Source organism: Lepisosteus platostomus, chromosome 5, assembly GCF_059453375.1.
Source record: "Lepisosteus platostomus isolate fLepPlt1 chromosome 5, fLepPlt1.hap1, whole genome shotgun sequence".
Lineage (NCBI taxonomy): Eukaryota > Metazoa > Chordata > Actinopteri > Semionotiformes > Lepisosteidae > Lepisosteus > Lepisosteus platostomus.
The window spans coordinates 67,226,925-67,243,162 of NC_142615.1; the positions used below are offsets into that span (position 1 = coordinate 67,226,925).

The window sequence follows — 16,238 nt, forward strand, 5'->3', positions numbered from 1 at the left end:
ACGATCTCAAAACAATTCTGAAAAAAGCGACTCTCCGAACGCCAGCTGAACAAGTCTCCACAGCCGAAGCGCTGTGTCTCTTTTCAGCTGGCGATAAACCTTTCCTCGATCCTTTGCGGACTTGTAAAACTGTTCCTGATCAGAATAAAAAACGCTCACGCTAATACACAAGCACCCGTGTCTCGCCAAAGCTGACAAATAAACAGACGGACAAGCCGCACTGCACGTGTGAACAGGGGAATGAGCGAGCGAGCGGGGATAGGGCGCCTCCTGCGCTTAAAAGCTTACAGCACCTGGTATTCCCAGGCGGTCTCCCATCCAAGTACTAACCAGGCCCATCCCTGTTTAGCTTCCGACATCAGATGAGATCAGGCGTGCTCAAGGGGGTGTGGCCGTAAGCGAGAGCAAGGCTCGCTGGCACCCTTCTTATTGAGAGGACAGCTCCGTCACCTCTTTTACGACGCTGCTTTTTTTCCCTTGCGTTTTTCTCTTCTTCCCACGTTCTCTTTCTTCACTGCCTTCGTCCCCGCTCTATTTCACTTCAGCCTTTCACTCTTGCTTCCTTCCAATGAGGACGGAGCTGCGGGAGAAAGGGCGCTATAGAGGATCGCTGTGGAGAGCTGCTGCTGTGCTTTGACATCTGAGCTCTGTGGAAAACGATCTCAATACAATTCTGAAAAACACGACTCTCCGAACGCCAGCCGAACAAGTCTCCACAGCCGAAGCGCTGTGTCTCTTTTCAGCTGGCGATAAACCTTTCCTCGATCCTTTGCGGACTTGTAAAACTGTTCCTGATCAGAATAAAAAACGCTCACGCTAATACACAAGCACCCGTGTCTCGCCAAAGCTGACAAATAAAGAGACGGACAAGCCGCACTGCACGTGTGAACAGGGGAATGAGCGAGCGAGCGGGGATAGGGCGCCTCCTGCGCTTAAAAGCTTACAGCACCTGGTATTCCCAGGCGGTCTCCCATCCAAGTACTAACCAGGCCCATCCCTGTTTAGCTTCCGAGATCAGACGAGATCAGGCGTGCTCAAGGTGGTGTGGCCGTAAGCGAGAACAAGGCTCGCTGGCACCCTTCTTATTGAGAGGACAGCTCCGTCACCTCTTTTACGACGCTGCTTTTTTTCCCTTGCGTTTTTCTCTTCTTCCCACGTTCTCTCTCTTCACTGCCTTCGTCCCCGCTCTATTTCACTTCAGCCTTTCACTCTTGCTTCCTTCCAATGAGGACGGAGCTGCGGGAGAAAGGGCACTATAGAGGATCGCTGTGGAGAGCTGCTGCTGTGCTTTGACATCTGAGCTCTGTGGAAAACGATCTCAATACAATTCTGAAAAACGCGACTCTCCGAACGCCAGCCGAACAAGTCTCCACAGCCGAAGCGCTGTGTCTCTTTTCAGCTGGCGATAAACCTTTCCTCGATCCTTTGCGGACTTGTAAAACTGTTCCTGATCAGAATAAAAAACGCTCACGCTAATACACAAGCACCCGTGTCTCGCCAAAGCTGACAAATAAACAGACGGACAAGCTGCACTGCACGTGTGAACAGGGGAATGAGCGAGCGAGCGGGGATAGGGCGCCTCCTGCGCTTAAAAGCTTACAGCACCTGGTATTCCCAGGCGGTCTCCCATCCAAGTACTAACCAGGCCCATCTCTGTTTAGCTTCCGAGATCAGACGAGATCAGGCGTGCTCAAGGGGGTGTGGCCGTAAGCGAGAGCAAGGCTCGCTGGCACCCTTCTTATTGAGAGGACAGCTCCGTCACCTCTTTTACGACGCTGCTTTTTTTCCCTTGCGTTTTTCTCTTCTTCCCACGTTCTCTCTCTTCACTGCCTTCATCCCCGCTCTATTTCACTTCAGCCTTTCACTCTTGCTTCCTTCCAATGAGGACGGAGCTGCGGGAGAAAGGGCGCTATAGAGGATCGCTGTGGAGAGCTGCTGCTGTGCTTTGACATCTGAGCTCTGTTGAAAACGATCTCAATACAATTCTGAAAAACTTGACTCTCCGAACGCCAGCCGAACAAGTCTCCACAGCCGAAGCGCTGTGTCTCTTTTCAGCTGGCGATAAACCTTTCCTCGATCCTTTGCGGACTTGTTAAACTGTTCCTGATCAGAATAAAAAACGCTCACGCTAATACACAAGCACCCGTGTCTCGCCAAAGCTGACAAATAAACAGACGGACAAGCCGCACTGCACGTGTGAACAGGGGAATGAGCGAGCGAGCGGGGATAGGGCGCCTCCTGTGCTTAAAAGCTTACAGCACCTGGTATTCCCAGGCGGTCTCCCATCCAAGTACTAACCAGGCCCATCCCTGTTTAGCTTCCGAGATCAGACGAGATCAGGCGTGCTCAAGGGGGTGTGGCCGTAAGCGAGAGCAAGGCTCGCTGGCACCCTTCTTATTGAGAGGACAGCTCCGTCACCTCTTTTACGACGCTGCTTTTTTTCCCTTGCGTTTTTCTCTTCTTCCCACGTTCTCTCTCTTCACTGCCTTCGTCCCCGCTCTATTTCACTTCAGCCTTTCACTCTTGCTTCCTTCCAATGAGGACGGAGCTGCGGGAGAAAGGGCGCTATAGAAAATCGCTGTGGAGAGCTGCTGCTGTGCTTTGACATCTGAGCTCTGTGGAAAACGATCTCAATACAATTCTGAAAAACGCGACTCTCCGAACGCCAGCCGAACAAGTCTCCACAGCTGAAGCGCTGTGTCTCTTTTCAGCTGGCGATAAACCTTTCCTCGATCCTTTGCGGACTTGTAAAACTGTTCCTGATCAGAATAAAAAACGCTCACGCTAATACACAAGCACCCGTGTCTCGCCAAAGCTGACAAATAAACAGACGGACAAGCCGCACTGCACGTGTGAACAGGGGAATGAGCGAGCGAGCGGGGATAGGGCGCCTCCTGCGCTTAAAAGCTTACAGCACCTGGTACTCCCAGGCGGTCTCCCATCCAAGTACTAACCAGGCCCATCCCTGTTTAGCTTCCAAGATCAGACGAGATCAGGCGTGCTCAAGGGGGTGTGGCCGTAAGCGGGAGCAAGGCTCGCTGGCACCCTTCTTATTGAGAGGACAGCTCCGTCACCTCTTTTACGACGCTGCTCTTTTTCCCTTGCGTTTTTCTCTTCTTCCCACGTTCTCTCTCTTCACTGCCTTCGTCCCCGCTCTATTTCACTTCAGCCTTTCACTCTTGCTTCCTTCCAATGAGGACGGAGCTGCGGGAGAAAGGGCGCTATAGAGGATCGCTGTGGAGAGCTGCTGCTGTGCTTTGACATCTGAGCTCTGTGGAAAACGATCTCAAAACAATTCTGAAAAACGCGACTCTCCGAACGCCAGCCGAACAAGTCTCCACAGCCGAAGCGCTGTGTCTCTTTTCAGCTGGCGATAAACCTTTCCTCGATCCTTTGCGGACTTGTAAAACTGTTCCTGATCAGAATAAAAAACGCTCACGCTAATACACAAGCACCCGTGTCTCGCCAAAGCTGACAAATAAACAGACGGACAAGCCGCACTGCACGTGTGAACAGGGGAATGAGCGAGCGAGCGGGGATAGGGCGCCTCCTGCGCTTAAAAGCTTACAGCACCTGGTATTCCCAGGCGGTCTCCCATCCAAGTACTAACCAGGCCCATCCCTGTTTAGCTTCCGACATCAGATGAGATCAGGCGTGCTCAAGGGGGTGTGGCCGTAAGCGAGAGCAAGGCTCGCTGGCACCCTTCTTATTGAGAGGACAGCTCCGTCACCTCTTTTACGACGCTGCTTTTTTTCCCTTGCGTTTTTCTCTTCTTCCCACGTTCTCTTTCTTCACTGCCTTCGTCCCCGCTCTATTTCACTTCAGCCTTTCACTCTTGCTTCCTTCCAATGAGGACGGAGCTGCGGGAGAAAGGGCGCTATAGAGGATCGCTGTGGAGAGCTGCTGCTGTGCTTTGACATCTGAGCTCTGTGGAAAACGATCTCAATACAATTCTGAAAAACACGACTCTCCGAACGCCAGCCGAACAAGTCTCCACAGCCGAAGCGCTGTGTCTCTTTTCAGCTGGCGATAAACCTTTCCTCGATCCTTTGCGGACTTGTAAAACTGTTCCTGATCAGAATAAAAAACGCTCACGCTAATACACAAGCACCCGTGTCTCGCCAAAGCTGACAAATAAAGAGACGGACAAGCCGCACTGCACGTGTGAACAGGGGAATGAGCGAGCGAGCGGGGATAGGGCGCCTCCTGCGCTTAAAAGCTTACAGCACCTGGTATTCCCAGGCGGTCTCCCATCCAAGTACTAACCAGGCCCATCCCTGTTTAGCTTCCGAGATCAGACGAGATCAGGCGTGCTCAAGGTGGTGTGGCCGTAAGCGAGAACAAGGCTCGCTGGCACCCTTCTTATTGAGAGGACAGCTCCGTCACCTCTTTTACGACGCTGCTTTTTTTCCCTTGCGTTTTTCTCTTCTTCCCACGTTCTCTCTCTTCACTGCCTTCGTCCCCGCTCTATTTCACTTCAGCCTTTCACTCTTGCTTCCTTCCAATGAGGACGGAGCTGCGGGAGAAAGGGCACTATAGAGGATCGCTGTGGAGAGCTGCTGCTGTGCTTTGACATCTGAGCTCTGTGGAAAACGATCTCAATACAATTCTGAAAAACGCGACTCTCCGAACGCCAGCCGAACAAGTCTCCACAGCCGAAGCGCTGTGTCTCTTTTCAGCTGGCGATAAACCTTTCCTCGATCCTTTGCGGACTTGTAAAACTGTTCCTGATCAGAATAAAAAACGCTCACGCTAATACACAAGCACCCGTGTCTCGCCAAAGCTGACAAATAAACAGACGGACAAGCTGCACTGCACGTGTGAACAGGGGAATGAGCGAGCGAGCGGGGATAGGGCGCCTCCTGCGCTTAAAAGCTTACAGCACCTGGTATTCCCAGGCGGTCTCCCATCCAAGTACTAACCAGGCCCATCTCTGTTTAGCTTCCGAGATCAGACGAGATCAGGCGTGCTCAAGGGGGTGTGGCCGTAAGCGAGAGCAAGGCTCGCTGGCACCCTTCTTATTGAGAGGACAGCTCCGTCACCTCTTTTACGACGCTGCTTTTTTTCCCTTGCGTTTTTCTCTTCTTCCCACGTTCTCTCTCTTCACTGCCTTCGTCCCCGCTCTATTTCACTTCAGCCTTTCACTCTTGCTTCCTTCCAATGAGGACGGAGCTGCGGGAGAAAGGGCGCTATAGAGGATCGCTGTGGAGAGCTGCTGCTGTGCTTTGACATCTGAGCTCTGTGGAAAACGATCTCAATACAATTCTGAAAAACGCGACTCTCCGAACGCCAGCCGAACAAGTCTCCACAGCCGAAGCGCTGTGTCTCTTTTCAGCTGGCGATAAACCTTTCCTCGATCCTTTGCGGACTTGTTAAACTGTTCCTGATCAGAATAAAAAACGCTCACACTAATACACAAGCACCCGTGTCTCGCCAAAGCTGACAAATAAACAGACGGACAAGCCGCACTGCACGTGTGAACAGGGGAATGAGCGAGCGAGCGGGGATAGGGCGCCTCCTGCGCTTAAAAGCTTACAGCACCTGGTATTCCCAGGCGGTCTCCCATCCAAGTACTAACCAGGCCCATCCCTGTTTAGCTTCCGAGATCAGACGAGATCAGGCATGCTCAAGGGGGTGTGGCCGTAAGCGAGAGCAAGGCTCGCTGGCACCCTTCTTATTGAGAGGACAGCTCCGTCACCTCTTTTACGACGCTGCTTTTTTTCCCTTGCGTTTTTCTCTTCTTCCCACGTTCTCTCTCTTCACTGCCTTCGTCCCCGCTCTATTTCACTTCAGCCTTTCACTCTTGCTTCCTTCCAATGAGGACGGAGCTGCGGGAGAAAGGGCGCTATAGAGGATCGCTGTGGAGAGCTGCTGCTGTGCTTTGACATCTGAGCTCTGTGGAAAACGATCTCAATACAATTCTGAAAAACGCGACTCTCCGAACGCCAGCCGAACAAGTCTCCACAGCCGAAGCGCTGTGTCTCTTTTCAGCTGGCGATAAACCTTTCTTCGATTCTTTGCGGACTTGTTAAACTGTTCCTGATCAGAATAAAAAACGCTCACGCTAATACACAAGCACCCGTGTCTCGCCAAAGCTGACAAATAAACAGACGGACAAGCCGCACTGCACGTGTGAACAGGGGAATGAGCGAGCGAGCGGGGATAGGGCGCCTCCTGCGCTTAAAAGCTTACAGCACCTGGTATTCCCAGGCGGTCTCCCATCCAAGTACTAACCAGGCCCATCCCTGTTTAGCTTCCGAGATCAGACGAGATCAGGCGTGCTCAAGGGGGTGTGGCCGTAAGCGAGAGCAAGGCTCGCTGGCACCCTTCTTATTGAGAGGACAGCTCCCTCACCTCTTTTACGACGCTGCTTTTTTTCTCTTGCGTTTTTCTCTTCTTCCCACGTTCTCTCTCTTCACTGCCTTCGTCCCCGCTCTATTTCACTTCAGCCTTTCACTCTTGCTTCCTTCCAATGAGGACGGAGATGCGGGAGAAAGGGCGCTATAGAGGATCGCTGTGGAGAGCTGCTGCTGTGCTTTGACATCTGAGCTCTGTGGAAAACGATCTCAATACAATTCTGAAAAACGCGACTCTCCGAACGCCAGCCAAACAAGTCTCCACAGCCGAAGCGCTGTGTCTCTTTTCAGTTGGCGATAAACCTTTCCTCGATCCTTTGCGGACTTGTAAAGCTGTTCCTGATCAGAATAAAAAAACGCTCACGCTAATACACAAGCACCCGTGTCTCGCTAAAGCTGACAAATAAACAGACGGACAAGCCGCACTGCACGTGTGAACAGGGGAATGAGCGAGCGAGCGGGGATAGGGCGCCTCCTGCGCTTAAAAGCTTACAGCACCTGGTATTCCCAGGCGGTCTCCCATCCAAGTACTAACCAGGCCCATCCCTGTTTAGCTTCCAAAATCAGAAGAGATCAGGCGTGCTCAAGGGGGTGTGGCCGTAAGCAAGAGCAAGACTCGCTGGCACCCTTCTTATTGAGAGGACAGCTCCGTCACCTCTTTTGCGACGCTGCTTTTTTTCCCTTGCGTTTTTCTCTTCTTCCCACGTTCTCTCTCTTCACTGCCTTCGTCCCCGCTCTATTTCACTTCAGCCTTTCACTCTTGCTTCCTTCCAATGAGGACGGAGCTGCGGGAGAAAGGGCGCTATAGAGGATCGCTGTGGAGAGCTGCTGCTGTGCTTTGACATCTGAGCTCTGTGGAAAACGATCTCAATACAATTCTGAAAAACGCGACTCTCCGAACGCCAGCCGAACAAGTCTCCACAGCCGAAGCGCTGTGTCTCTTTTCAGCTGGCGATAAACCTTTCCTCGATCATTTGCGGACTTGTTAAACTGTTCCTGATCAGAATAAAAAACGCTCACGCTAATACACAAGCACCCGTGTCTCGCCAAAGCTGACAAATAAACAGACGGACAAGCCGCACTGCACGTGTGAACAGGGGAATGAGCCAGCGAGCGGGGATAGGGCGCCTCCTTAAAAGCTTACAGCACCTGGTATTCCCAGGCGGTCTCCCATCCAAGTACTAACCAGGCCCATCCCTGTTTAGCTTCCGAGATCAGACGAGATCAGGCGTGCTCAAGGGGGTGTGGCCGTAAGCGAGAGCAAGGCTCGCTGGCACCCTTCTTATTGAGAGGACAGCTCCGTCACCTCTTTTACGACGCTGCTTTTTTTCCCTTGCGTTTTTCTCTTCTTCCCACGTTCTCTCTCTTCACTGCCTTCGTCCCCGCTCTATTTCACTTCAGCCTTTCCCTCTTGCTTCCTTCCAATGAGGACGGAGCTGCGGGAGAAAGGGCGCTATAGAGGATCGCTGTGGAGAGCTGCTGCTGTGCTTTGACATCTGAGCTCTGTGGAAAACGATCTCAATACAATTCTGAAAAACGCGACTCTCCGAACGCCAGCCGAACAAGTCTCCACAGCCGAAGCGCTGTGTCTCTTTTCAGCTGGCGATAAACCTTTCCTCGATTCTTTGCGGACTTGTTAAACTGTTCCTGATCAGAATAAAAAACGCTCACGCTAATACACAAGCACCCGTGTCTCGCCAAAGCTGACAAATAAACAGACGGACAAGCCGCACTGCACGTGTGAACAGGGGAATGAGCGAGCGAGCGGGGATAGGGCGCCTCCTGCGCTTAAAAGCTTGCAGCACCTGGTATTCCCAGGCGGTCTCCCATCCAAGTACTAACCAGGCCCATCCCTGTTTAGCTTCCGAGATCAGACGAGATCAGGCGTGCTCAAGGGAGTGTGGCCGTAAGCGAGAGCAAGGTTCGCTGGCACCCTTCTTATTGAGAGGACAGCTCCGTCACCTCTTTTTCGACGCTGCTTTTTTTCCCTTGCGTTTTTCTCTTCTTCCCACGTTCTCTCTCTTCACTGCCTTCGTCCCCGCTCTATTTCACTTCAGCCTTTCACTTTTGCTTCCTTCCAATGAGGACGGAGCTGCGGGAGAAAGGGCGCTATAGAGGATCGCTGTGGAGAGCTGCTGCTGTGCTTTGACATCTGAGCTCTGTGGAAAACGATCTCAATAAAATTCTGAAAAACGCGACTCTCCGAACGCCAGCCGAACAAGTCTCCACAGCCGAAGCGCTGTGTCTCTTTTCAGCTGGCGATAAACCTTTCCTCGATCCTTTGCGGACTTGTAAAACTGTTCCTGATCAGAATAAAAAAAGCTCACGCTAATACACAAGCACCCGTGTCTCGCCAAAGCTGACAAATAAACAGACGGACAAGCTGCACTGCACGTGTGAACAGGGGAATGAGCGAGCGAGCAGGGATAGGGCGCCTCCTGCGCTTAAAAGCTTACAGCACCTGGTATTCCCAGGCGGTCTCCCATCCAAGTACTAACCAGGCCCATCCCTGTTTAGCTTCCGAGATCAGACGAGATCAGGCGTGCTCAAGGGGGTGTGGCCGTAAGCGAGCGCAAGGCTCGCTGGCACCCTTCTTATTGAGAGGACAGCTCCGTCACGTCTTTTACGACGCTGCTTTTTTTCCCTTGCGTTTTTCTCTTCTTCCCACGTTCTCTCTCTTCACTGCCTTCATCCCCGCTCTATTTCACTTCAGCCTTTCACTCTTGCTTCCTTCCAATGAGGACGGAGCTGCGGGAGAAAGGGCGCTATAGAGGATCGCTGTGGAGAGCTGCTGCTGTGCTTTGACATCTGAGCTCTGTGGAAAACGATCTCAATACAATTCTGAAAAACGCGACTCTCCGAACGCCAGCGGAACAAGTCTCCACAGCCGAAGCGCTGTGTCTCTTTTCAGCTGGCGATAAACCTTTCCTCGATCCTTTGCGGACTTGTAAAACTGTTCCTGATCAGAATAAAAAACGCTCACGCTAATACACAAGCACCCGTGTCTCGCCAAAGCTGACAAATAAACAGACGGACAAGCTGCACTGCACGTGTGAACAGGGGAATGAGCGAGCGAGCAGGGATAGGGCGCCTCCTGCGCTTAAAAGCTTACAGCACCTGGTATTCCCAGGCGGTCTCCCATCCAAGTACTAACCAGGCCCATCCCTGTTTAGCTTCCGAGATCAGACGAGATCAGGCGTGCTCAAGGGGGTGTGGCCGTAAGCGAGAGCAAGGCTCGCTGGCACCCTTCTTATTGAGAGGACAGCTCCGTCACCTCTTTTATGACGCTGCTTTTTTTCCCTTGCGTTTTTCTCTTCTTCCCACGTTCTCTCTCTTCACTGCCTTCGTCCCCGCTCTATTTCACTTCAGCCTTTCACTCTTGCTTCCTTCCAATGAGGACGGAGCTGCGGGAGAAAGGGCGCTATAGAGGATCGCTGTGGAGAGCTGCTGCTGTGCTTTGACATCTGAGCTCTGTGGAAAACGATCTCAATACAATTCTGAAAAACGCGACTCTCCGAACGCCAGCCGAACAAGTCTCCACAGCCGAAGCGCTGTGTCTCTTTTCAGCTGGCGATAAACCTTTCTTCGATCTTTTGCGGACTTGTAAAACTGTTCCTGATCAGAATAAAAAACGCTCACGCTAATACACAAGCACCCGCGTCTCGCCAAAGCTGACAAATAAACAGACGGACAAGCCGCACTGCACGTGTGAACAGGGGAATGAGCGAGCGAGCGGGGATAGGGCGCCTCCTGCGCTTAAAAGCTTACAGGACCTGGTATTCCCAGGCGGTCTCCCATCCAAGTACTAACCAGGTCCATCCCTGTTTAGCTTCCGAGATCAGACGAGATCAGGCGTGCTCAAGGGGGTGTGGCCGTAAGCGAGAGCAAGGCTCGCTGGCACCCTTCTTATTGAGAGGACAGCTCCGTCACCTCTTTTATGACGCTGCTCTTTTTCCCTTGCGTTTTTCTCTTCTTCCCACGTTCTCTCTCTTCACTGCCTTCGTCCCCGCTCTATTTCACTTCAGCCTTTCACTCTTGCTTCCTTCCAATGAGGACGGAGCTGCGGGAGAAAGGGCGCTATAGAGGATCGCTGTGGAGAGCTGCTGCTGTGCTTTGACATCTGAGCTCTGTGGAAAACGATCTCAATACAATTCTGAAAAACGCGACTCTCCGAACGCCAGCCGAACATGTCTCCACAGCCAAAGCGCTGTGTCTCTTTTCAGCTGGCGATAAACCTTTCCTCGATCCTTTGCGGACTTGTAAAACTGTTCCTGATCAGAATAAAAAACGCTCACGCTAATACACAAGCACCCGTGTCTCGCCAAAGCTGACAAATAAACAGACGGACAAGCCGCACTGCACGTGTGAACAGGGGAATGAGCGAGCGAGCGGGGATAGGGCGCCTCCTGCGCTTAAAAGCTTACAGCACCTGGTATTCCCAGGCGGTCTCCCATCCAAGTACTAACCAGGCCCATCCCTGTTTAGCTTCCGAGATCAGATGAGATCAGGCGTGCTCAAGGGGGTGTGGCCGTAAGCGAGAGCAAGGCTCGCTGGCACCCTTCTTATTGAGAGGACAGCTCCGTCACCTCTTTTACGACGCTGCTTTTTTTCCCTTGCGTTTTTCTCTTCTTCCCACGTTCTCTCTCTTCACTGCCTTCGTCCCCGCTCTATTTCACTTCAGCCTTTCACTCTTGCTTCCTTCCAATGAGGACGGAGCTGCGGGAGAAAGGGCGCTATAGATGATCGCTGTGGAGAGCTGCTGCTGTGCTTTGACATCTGAGCTCTGTGGAAAACGATCTCAATACAATTCTGAAAAACGCGACTCTCCGAACGCCAGCCGAACAAGTCTCCACAGCCGAAGCGCTGTGTCTCTTTTCAGCTGGCGATAAACCTTTCCTCGATCCTTTGCGGACTTGTAAAACTGTTCCTGATCAGAATAAAAAACGCTCACGCTAATACACAAGCACCCGTGTCTCGCCAAAGCTGACAAATAAACAGACGGACAAGCCGCACTGCACGTGTGAACAGGGGAATGAGCGAGCGAGCGGGGATAGGGCGCCTCCTGCGCTTAAAAGCTTACAGCACCTGGTATTCCCAGGCGGTCTCCCATCCAAGTACTAACCAGGCCCATCCCTGTTTAGCTTCCGAGATCAGACGAGATCAGGCGTGCTCAAGGGGGTGTGGCCATAAGCGAGAGCAAGGCTCGCTGGCACCCTTCTTATTGAGAGGACAGCTCCGTCACCTCTTTTACGACGCTGCTTTTTTTCCCTTGCGTTTTTCTCTTCTTCCCACGTTCTCTCTCTTCACTGCCTTCGTTCCCGCTCCATTTCACTTCAGCCTTTCACTCTTGCTTCCTTCCAATGAGGACGGAGCTGCTGGAGAAAGGGCGCTATAGAGGATCGCTGTGGAGAGCTGCTGCTGTGCTTTGACATCTGAGCTCTGTGGAAAACGATCTCAATACAATTCTGAAAAACGCGACTCTCCGAACGCCAGCCGAACAAGTCTCCACAGCCGAAGCGCTGTGTCTCTTTTCAGCTGGCGATAAACCTTTCCTCGATCCTTTGCGGACTTGTAAAACTGTTCCTGATCAGAATAAAAAACGCTCACGCTAATACACAAGCACCCGTGTCTCGCCAAAGCTGACAAATAAACAGACGGACAAGCCGCACTGCACGTGTGAACAGGGGAATGAGCGAGCGAGCGGGGATAGGGCGCCTCCTGCGCTTAAAAGCTTACAGCACCTGGTATTCCCAGGCGGTCTCCCATCCAAGTACTAACCAGGCCCATCCCTGTTTAGCTTCCGAGATCAGATGAGATCAGGCGTGCTCAAGGGGGTGTGGCCGTAAGCGAGAGCAAGGCTCGCTGGCACCCTTCTTATTGAGAGGACAGCTCCGTCACCTCTTTTACGACGCTGCTTTTTTTCCCTTGCGTTTTTCTCTTCTTCCCACGTTCTCTCTCTTCACTGCCTTCGTCCCCGCTCTATTTCACTTCAGCCTTTCACTCTTGCTTCCTTCCAATGAGGACGGAGCTGCGGGAGAAAGGGCGCTATAGATGATCGCTGTGGAGAGCTGCTGCTGTGCTTTGACATCTGAGCTCTGTGGAAAACGATCTCAATACAATTCTGAAAAACGCGACTCTCCGAACGCCAGCCGAACAAGTCTCCACAGCCGAAGCGCTGTGTCTCTTTTCAGCTGGCGATAAACCTTTCCTCGATCCTTTGCGGACTTGTAAAACTGTTCCTGATCAGAATAAAAAACGCTCACGCTAATACACAAGCACCCGTGTCTCGCCAAAGCTGACAAATAAACAGACGGACAAGCCGCACTGCACGTGTGAACAGGGGAATGAGCGAGCGAGCGGGGATAGGGCGCCTCCTGCGCTTAAAAGCTTACAGCACCTGGTAATCCCAGGCGGTCTCCCATCCAAGTACTAACCAGGCCCATCCCTGTTTAGCTTCCGAGATCAGACGAGATCAGGCGTGCTCAAGGGGGTGTGGCCATAAGCGAGAGCAAGGCTCGCTGGCACCCTTCTTATTGAGAGGAGAGCTCCGTCACCTCTTTTACGACGCTGCTTTTTTTCCCTTGCGTTTTTCTCTTCTTCCCACGTTCTCTCTCTTCACTGCCTTCGTCCCCGCTCTATTTCACTTCAGCCTTTCACTCTTGCTTCCTTCCAATGAGGACGGAGCTGCGGGAGAAAGGGCGCTATAGAGGATCGCTGTGGAGAGCTGCTGCTGTGCTTTGACATCTGAGTTCTGTGGAAAACGATCTCAATACAATTCTGAAAAACGCGACTCTCCGAACGCCAGCCAAACAAGTCTCCACAGCCGAAGCGCTGTGTCTCTTTTCAGCTGGCGATAAACCTTTCTTCGATCCTTTGCGGACTTGTAAAACTGTTCCTGATCAGAATAAAAAACGCTCACGCTAATACACAAGCACCCGTGTCTCGCCAAAGCTGACAAATAAACAGACGGACAAGCCGCACTGCACGTGTGAACAGGGGAATGAGCGAGCGAGCGGGGATAGGGCGCCTCCTGCGCTTAAAAGCTTACAGCACCTGGTATTCCCAGGCGGTCTCCCATCCAAGTACTAACCAGGCCCATCCCTGGTTAGCTTCCGAGATCAGAGAGATCAGGTGTGCTCAAGGGGGTGTGGCCGTAAGCGAGAGCAGAGCTCGCTGGCACCCTTCTTATTGAGAGGACAGCTCCGTCACCTCTTTTACGACGCTGCTTTTTTTCCCTTGCGTTTTTCTCTTCTTCCCACGTTCTCTCTCTTCACTGCCTTCTTCCCCGCTCTATTTCACTTCAGCCTTTCACTCTTGCTTCCTTCCAATGAGGACGGAGCTGCGGGAGAAAGGGCGCTATAGAGGATCGCTGTGGAGAGCTGCTGCTGTGCTTTGACATCTGAGCTCTGTGGAAAACGATCTCAATACAATTCTGAAAAACGCGACTCTCCGAACGCCAGCCGAACAAGTCTCCACAGCCGAAGCGCTGTGTCTCTTTTCAGCTGGCGATAAACCTTTCCTCGATCCTTTGCGGACTTGTAAAACTGTTCCTGATCAGAATAAAAAACGCTCACGCTAATACACAAGCACCCGTGTCTCGCCAAAGCTGACAAATAAACAGACGGACAAGCCGCACTGCACGTGTGAACAGGGGAATGAGCGAGCGAGCGGGGATAGGGCGCCTCCTGCGCTTAAAAGCTTACAGCACCTGGTATTCCCAGGCGGTCTCCCATCCAAGTACTAACCAGGCCCATCCCTGTTTAGCTTCCAAGATCAGACAAGATCAGGCGTGCTCAAGGGGGTGTGGCCGTAAGCGAGACCAAAGCTCGCTGGCACCCTTCTTATTGAGAGGACAGCTCCGTCACCTCTTTTATGACGCTGCTCTTTTTCCCTTGCGTTTTTCTCTTCTTCCCACGTTCTCTCTCTTCACTGCCTTCGTCCCCGCTCTATTTCACTTCAGCCTTTCACTCTTGCTTCCTTCCAATGAGGACGGAGCTGCGGGAGATAGGGCGCTATAAAGGATCGCTGTGGAGAGCTGCTGCTGTGCTTTGACATCTGAGTTCTGTGGAAAACGATCTCAATACAATTCTGAAAAACGCGACTCTCCGAACGCCAGCCGAACAAGTCTCCATAGCCGAAGCGCTGTGTCTCTTTTCAGCTGGCGATAAACCTTTCTTCGATCCTTTGCGGACTTGTAAAACTGTTCCTGATCAGAATAAAAAACGCTCACGCTAATACACAAGCACCCGTGTCTCGCCAAAGCTGACAAATAAACAGACGGACAAGCCGCACTGCACGTGTGAACAGGGGAATGAGCGAGCGAGCGGGGATAGGGCGCCTCCTGCGCTTAAAAGCTTACAGCACCTGGTATTCCCAGGCGGTCTCCCATCCAAGTACTAACCAGGCCCATCCCTGTTTAGCTTCCGAAATCAGAGAGATCAGGTGTGCTCAAGGGGGTGTGGCCGTAAGCGAGAGCAAAGCTCGCTGGCACCCTTCTTATTGAGAGGACAGCTCCGTCACCTCTTTTACGACGCTGCTTTTTTTCTCTTGCGTTTTTCTCTTCTTCCCACGTTCTCTCTCTTCACTGCCTTCGTCCCCGCTCTATTTCACTTCAGCCTTTCACTCTTGCTTCCTTCCAATGAGGACGGAGCTGCGGGAGAAAGGGCGCTATAGAGGATCGCTGTGGAGAGCTGCTGCTGTGCTTTGACATCTGAGCTCTGTGGAAAACGATCTCAATACAATTCTGAAAAACGCGACTCTCCGAACGCCAGCCGAACAAGTCTCCACAGCCGAAGCGCTGTGTCTCTTTTCAGCTGGCGATAAACCTTTCCTCGATCCTTTGCGGACTTGTAAAACTGTTCCTGATCAGAATAAAAAACGCTCACGCTAATACACAAGCACCCGTGTCTCGCCAAAGCTGACAAATAAACAGACGGACAAGCCGCACTGCACGTGTGAACAGGGGAATGAGCGAGCGAGCGGGGATAGGGCGCCTCCTGCGCTTAAAAGCTTACAGCACCTGGTATTCCCAGGCGGTCTCCCATCCAAATACTAACCAGGCCCATCCCTGTTTAGCTTCCGAGATCAGAGAGATCAGGTGTGCTCAAGGGGGTGTGGCCGTAAGCGAGAGCAAAGCTCGCTGGCACCCTTCTTATTGAGAGGACAGCTCCGTCACCTCTTTTACGACGCTGCTTTTTTTCTCTTGCGTTTTTCTCTTCTTCCCACGTTCTCTCTCTTCACTGCCTTCGTCCCCGCTCTATTTCACTTCAGCCTTTCACTCTTGCTTCCTTCCAATGAGGACGGAGCTGCGGGAGAAAGGGCGCTATAGAGGATCGCTGTGGAGAGCTGCTGCTGTGCTTTGACATCTGAGCTCTGTGGAAAACGATCTCAATACAATTCTGAAAAACGCGACTCTCCGAACGCCAGCCGAACAAGTCTCCACAGCCGAAGCGCTGTGTCTCTTTTCAGCTGGCGATAAACCTTTCCTCGATCCTTTGCGGACTTGTAAAACTGTTCCTGATCAGAATAAAAAACGCTCACGCTAATACACAAGCACCCGTGTCTCGCCAAAGCTGACAAATAAAGAGACGGACAAGCCGCACTGCACGTGTGAACAGGGGAATGAGCGAGCGAGCGGGGATAGGGCGCCACCTGCGCTTAAAAGCTTACAGCACCTGGTATTCCCAGGCGGTCTCCCATCCAAGTACTAACCAGGCCCATCCCTGTTTAGCTTCCGAGATCAGACGAGATCAGGCGTGCTCAAGGTGGTGTGGCCGTAAGCGAGAGCAAGGCTCGCTGGCACCCTTCTTATTGAGAGGACAGCTCCGTCACCTCTTTTACGACGCTGCTTTTTTTCCCTTGCGTTTTTCTCTTCTTCCCACG

At 52.3% G+C, this 16,238-nt stretch overlaps 12 non-coding genes and 13 pseudogenes across 12 annotated transcripts; all 25 read right to left on the bottom strand.

Moving 5' to 3' along the window:
* Window positions 1–281: 281 nt before the first annotated feature.
* On the bottom strand, window positions 282–400 carry LOC148671784 (5S ribosomal RNA; annotated as a pseudogene).
* A 537-nt stretch (window positions 401–937) lies between these two features.
* Window positions 938–1,056, bottom strand: LOC148671785 (5S ribosomal RNA). The gene has a single exon (XR_015938848.1). It is a non-coding gene; the product is annotated as a 5S ribosomal RNA (ribosomal RNA).
* A 537-nt stretch (window positions 1,057–1,593) lies between these two features.
* LOC148671786 (5S ribosomal RNA) lies at window positions 1,594–1,712 on the bottom strand (annotated as a pseudogene).
* Window positions 1,713–2,249: 537 nt separating this feature from the next.
* Window positions 2,250–2,368, bottom strand: LOC148671787 (5S ribosomal RNA). The gene has a single exon (XR_015937998.1). It is a non-coding gene; the product is annotated as a 5S ribosomal RNA (ribosomal RNA).
* A 537-nt stretch (window positions 2,369–2,905) lies between these two features.
* On the bottom strand, window positions 2,906–3,024 carry LOC148671788 (5S ribosomal RNA; annotated as a pseudogene).
* Window positions 3,025–3,561: 537 nt separating this feature from the next.
* On the bottom strand, window positions 3,562–3,680 carry LOC148671789 (5S ribosomal RNA; annotated as a pseudogene).
* Window positions 3,681–4,217: 537 nt separating this feature from the next.
* On the bottom strand, window positions 4,218–4,336 carry LOC148671790 (5S ribosomal RNA). The gene has a single exon (XR_015938849.1). It is a non-coding gene; the product is annotated as a 5S ribosomal RNA (ribosomal RNA).
* A 537-nt stretch (window positions 4,337–4,873) lies between these two features.
* Window positions 4,874–4,992, bottom strand: LOC148671791 (5S ribosomal RNA; annotated as a pseudogene).
* Window positions 4,993–5,529: 537 nt separating this feature from the next.
* On the bottom strand, window positions 5,530–5,648 carry LOC148671792 (5S ribosomal RNA). The gene has a single exon (XR_015938534.1). It is a non-coding gene; the product is annotated as a 5S ribosomal RNA (ribosomal RNA).
* A 537-nt stretch (window positions 5,649–6,185) lies between these two features.
* Window positions 6,186–6,304, bottom strand: LOC148671793 (5S ribosomal RNA). Its single transcript, XR_015937999.1, has one exon. It is a non-coding gene; the product is annotated as a 5S ribosomal RNA (ribosomal RNA).
* A 538-nt stretch (window positions 6,305–6,842) lies between these two features.
* Window positions 6,843–6,961, bottom strand: LOC148671794 (5S ribosomal RNA; annotated as a pseudogene).
* A 532-nt stretch (window positions 6,962–7,493) lies between these two features.
* On the bottom strand, window positions 7,494–7,612 carry LOC148671795 (5S ribosomal RNA). Its single transcript, XR_015938000.1, has one exon. It is a non-coding gene; the product is annotated as a 5S ribosomal RNA (ribosomal RNA).
* A 537-nt stretch (window positions 7,613–8,149) lies between these two features.
* On the bottom strand, window positions 8,150–8,268 carry LOC148671796 (5S ribosomal RNA; annotated as a pseudogene).
* A 537-nt stretch (window positions 8,269–8,805) lies between these two features.
* On the bottom strand, window positions 8,806–8,924 carry LOC148671797 (5S ribosomal RNA). Its single transcript, XR_015938002.1, has one exon. It is a non-coding gene; the product is annotated as a 5S ribosomal RNA (ribosomal RNA).
* A 537-nt stretch (window positions 8,925–9,461) lies between these two features.
* LOC148671798 (5S ribosomal RNA) lies at window positions 9,462–9,580 on the bottom strand. Its single transcript, XR_015938003.1, has one exon. It is a non-coding gene; the product is annotated as a 5S ribosomal RNA (ribosomal RNA).
* A 537-nt stretch (window positions 9,581–10,117) lies between these two features.
* Window positions 10,118–10,236, bottom strand: LOC148671799 (5S ribosomal RNA; annotated as a pseudogene).
* Window positions 10,237–10,773: 537 nt separating this feature from the next.
* On the bottom strand, window positions 10,774–10,892 carry LOC148671800 (5S ribosomal RNA). Its single transcript, XR_015939143.1, has one exon. It is a non-coding gene; the product is annotated as a 5S ribosomal RNA (ribosomal RNA).
* Window positions 10,893–11,429: 537 nt separating this feature from the next.
* LOC148671801 (5S ribosomal RNA) lies at window positions 11,430–11,548 on the bottom strand. Its single transcript, XR_015938331.1, has one exon. It is a non-coding gene; the product is annotated as a 5S ribosomal RNA (ribosomal RNA).
* Window positions 11,549–12,085: 537 nt separating this feature from the next.
* Window positions 12,086–12,204, bottom strand: LOC148671802 (5S ribosomal RNA). Its single transcript, XR_015939144.1, has one exon. It is a non-coding gene; the product is annotated as a 5S ribosomal RNA (ribosomal RNA).
* Window positions 12,205–12,741: 537 nt separating this feature from the next.
* Window positions 12,742–12,860, bottom strand: LOC148671803 (5S ribosomal RNA; annotated as a pseudogene).
* Window positions 12,861–13,397: 537 nt separating this feature from the next.
* Window positions 13,398–13,515, bottom strand: LOC148671804 (5S ribosomal RNA; annotated as a pseudogene).
* Window positions 13,516–14,052: 537 nt separating this feature from the next.
* Window positions 14,053–14,171, bottom strand: LOC148671805 (5S ribosomal RNA; annotated as a pseudogene).
* Window positions 14,172–14,708: 537 nt separating this feature from the next.
* LOC148671806 (5S ribosomal RNA) lies at window positions 14,709–14,826 on the bottom strand (annotated as a pseudogene).
* Window positions 14,827–15,363: 537 nt separating this feature from the next.
* LOC148671807 (5S ribosomal RNA) lies at window positions 15,364–15,481 on the bottom strand (annotated as a pseudogene).
* A 537-nt stretch (window positions 15,482–16,018) lies between these two features.
* On the bottom strand, window positions 16,019–16,137 carry LOC148671808 (5S ribosomal RNA). The gene has a single exon (XR_015938850.1). It is a non-coding gene; the product is annotated as a 5S ribosomal RNA (ribosomal RNA).
* Between the last annotated feature and the right edge of the window lie 101 nt (window positions 16,138–16,238).